The sequence below is a fragment of the Haematobia irritans genome, chromosome 1 (assembly GCF_050003625.1).
Source record: "Haematobia irritans isolate KBUSLIRL chromosome 1, ASM5000362v1, whole genome shotgun sequence".
Lineage (NCBI taxonomy): Eukaryota > Metazoa > Arthropoda > Insecta > Diptera > Muscidae > Haematobia > Haematobia irritans.
This window is the reverse complement of record NC_134397.1, coordinates 101,464,666-101,468,554: the sequence shown is the minus strand read 5'-3', so window position 1 is coordinate 101,468,554 and position 3,889 is coordinate 101,464,666.

Genomic DNA, 3,889 nt, shown 5'->3' with positions numbered 1-3,889 from the left:
ACTAAATCTAGAGCACATGCATGGATACCTGCAAACCCTCCTGATCCTGAATCAATATTAGACAGACGAAATAAATGTAACCCAGATCTTCCAACCGCCGGGGAACTAGAATCTGTTGGTATGCGTTTGGCTACCTACAAGCTCTTACTGCGTGAGAAGGCTGTTTTGATGCCAAATATTCGATGGGAGAATTGCAAGGGTTGTAACGACACCAAGAAAATATGGCCCAATTTAAACTTAAACCGCACACTAGTTATGCTATTGTTCTCAAGATGTCAGATTTCACTCCTGATATCTGCCATAACGGGTCGCTGCCTGATAGGCGATTTTGCAAAAACTATTGACGCGAAGTATAATGACTACTGTATGAGCTGTCATAATGCGGAGGAAAAGGAATCAATTGAAAACCGTTTGTGTGAGTGTCCTGCATTTTGTGTAAGGCGTAAGCGATTTTTAGGGGCATATAACTTTACATTGCTGACGTACCTGTAAAACGTTAACTTAAGCAGTCTTCTAATACCCTCATTAGCGTAGCTAGACAATTTTCCTAGGGGGGGCTATAGCCCCCCTAGCTGAAAATTTATAGATTGAACTTATACACGCAAAGAAAAAAACGTTTGGAAAACGTGTACCGAAAACGTTTTTCTTTTGTTAGAGTTTTTTGAATTGCTTCGAAAAATTTAAACTTTTATCACCAAAAAATTCGTTTGTTACAACATTTTTATTTTTTCAATAAAAAAAGTTATTTTTGAAACAACAACGCAGTCCATTTCGTTTATATCAAACACTGTTCTTTTCTGACTTTTAGTTTTTAATAAGACACATTTTACAGTTCAAAATTTAATATACTACAATGTAATAATGAACATTTTTTCGGAATCTTCCGAACATATCTGGAATATATGTAAAAAAAAAAACCAAAAAACAAAAAAAAACTTTGGTCGAAGCAGGGATCGAACCCACGACCCTTGGCATGCAAGTCGGACGTAGCAACCACTGCTCCACGGTGCCAAACTAAATGTTTGTTTCTGTTAAATAAACTTTGTTTATTCGGTTCGTGGGCGCCACAAGCTATGCTATATAAATATAACTTATATGGATATTTATCTATTGATGACCATAACAGGTACATAGCTCAGTGGTTAGTGTGTTGGCTTACAAAGTGCATGGTCCGCGGTTCGATTCTCCGTCCAGGCGAAAGGTAAAAAAATTTTAAAAATTTATAAAATCGTATAATTTCTTCTACATTGTTGGTATTACAGGAAAAGGTGTTAAGAACTAAAAAACCTCGTGAATGTGAGAAAGATGTGAGGGAAAATACAATTAGCAAGAAAACAATGTTTTTTTTTGAGTTCGTCTTTATGAAATCCTGGAAAAGAATAAACGTTTATCAAAAAAAGTATATACTTTTCTTCCAAATACACTTCCTTACAGCGAAAAGCAAATGAGAAACGAACTTTGTTTGTCTAAAATTTCGTTTGGGAGGAAAGAATTATTTTTTTGCGTGTAGGTTCAATTAATGTTTTATTTCATAAAAATGAATAACAATATAGGCATCAAAATAACTCGACAATTAATTTATAATAAAGCGACTAAAAGTAGTTCCACACTTTTCCCAGCAAAAAAATTGGGAGTTGTTCTAAAGGCACAACTTTAAAAGCACTTCCAAAAATGTCCTCACAAAGAAGTTATTTATTTTAACTACACAGGAAGTTTTTTACTTAATTTTTTTCATATTTTAATGCGTAATTTTTTGTTTTCTTTTAAAAAACGTAAGAATAAATAAAATGGTACAAATTATTCAAATTTTGTCACAAAAATGCTAAATTCATTATAGAAATTTTTATAGAATTTTTGAAAATATTCGAGGGAAAACGTTTCAAACATGCGTTAGAATGCATTAAAAATCAAAAAATATAAAAATTAATTATTTGGGAAAATATAACAAAATTTTTTAATTCACATTCAAAACACTGAATTCGGATCACACCTTAAGAAGTGGACATTCGTTCTATGACAATTTCATATTACATTCATCGCTTCTCCGCCAATTTGCACCACTTCCGGACCCAAAAAGAACATTTTCACTTCTTTTTTGGCTACGCTTTTTTGCAGCATTATTTAGATATTAATTTATGAAAGAATAGTATCAATTACTATTTATACCCTGCACCACACTGTGGAACAGGGTATTATAAGTTAGTGCATATGTTTGCAACACCCAGAAGGAGACGAGATAGACACATGGTGTCTTTGGCAAAAATGCTCAGGGTGGGCTCCTGAGTCGATATAGCCATGTCCGTCTGTCCGTCTGTAATCACATTTTTGTAATCAAAGTCTAGGTCCCAGTTTTAGCCAATCGACTTCAAATTTGGCACAAGTATGTGTTTTGGCTCAGAATAGATACCTATTGATTTTGGAAGAAATCGGTTCAGATTTAGATATAGCTCCCATATATATCTTTCGCCCGATATGGACTAATACGGTCCCAGAAGCCAGAGTTTTACCCCAATTTGGTTGAAATTTTGCACTAGGAGTACAATTGGTAGTGTAGTCAAGTGTGCCAAATTTTATTGAAATCGGTTCAGATTTAGATATAGCTCCCATATATATCGTTCGCCCGATTTACACTCATATGACCACAGTGGCCAATCTTTTACTCCAATTTAATTGAAATTTTGCACAGGGAGTAGAAATCGGTTCAGATTTATATATAGCTCCCATATATAGCTTTAGGCCGATTTACACAAATATGACCACAGAGGCCAATTTTTTGCTCCGATTTAGTTGAAATTTTGCACAGAGTGTAGAATTAGCATTGTAGCTATGCGTGTCAAATTTGGTTGAAATCAGTTCAGATTTAGATATATCTCACATATATAGCTTTCGCCCGATTTACACTCATATGACCACAGAGGCCAATTTTTAACTCCGATTTAGTTGAAATTTTGCACAGGGAGTAGAATTAGCATTGTTGCTATGCGTGCCAAATTTGGTTGAAATCGGTTCAGATTTAGATATAGCTCCCAAATATATGTTTTTCCGATTTCGACAAAAATGGTCAAAATACCAACATTTTCCTTGTAAAATCGCCAATGCTTAGTCGAAAAGTTGTAAAAATGACTCTAATTTTCCTGAACTTCTAATACATATATATCGAGCGATGAATCATAAATAAACTTTGGCGAAGTTTCCTTAAAACTGCTTCAGATTTATATGTTTCCCATATTTTTTTACTAACGTTGTTTTCCAACCTAGTGCATTAGCCGACTTAAATTTTGTGTCTATATATTTTGTAGAGGTCTATCAAATTCTGTCCAGATCGAGTGATATTTAAATGCATGTATGTGGGACAAACCTTTATATATAGCCCTCAACACATATGACGGATGTGATATGATATCGAAAATTTAGATCTACAAAGTGGTGCAGGGTATAATATAGTCGGCCCCGCCCGACTTTAGACTTTCCTTACTTGTTTGGTCTTTATTTTTGGCAAATATTTGGTTTTCTTCTTTTGTATAAAGCAATTTTGGGCATTTTTTCATCAGAGTGCGCTGGTTGTTTTTGGTCCAAAGTGTGCTCTCGCAGCACTCGATTTGCACAGAGCTATTTTATATCCACACTGACCTAATATGGAGGATTATGCAACTTAAATTTTAGGACTCGAAATTACTTGTTTTTAAATTACTTACTTGTTTTTAAATTAAATTAACTAAACCAGACTAAACAAAATAATAAAGAAGCTTTAGTTATTCAACTAAATCAAAAGTTCAACCACAGCTTTATTTTATAAATATCAGATTTCAAACATTGCCATCGGCAACTTCTACCACAACCAAAGTAATTCGATTGTGCATGAAAGTCTTTAGCGGAACTTTGTGCGGTT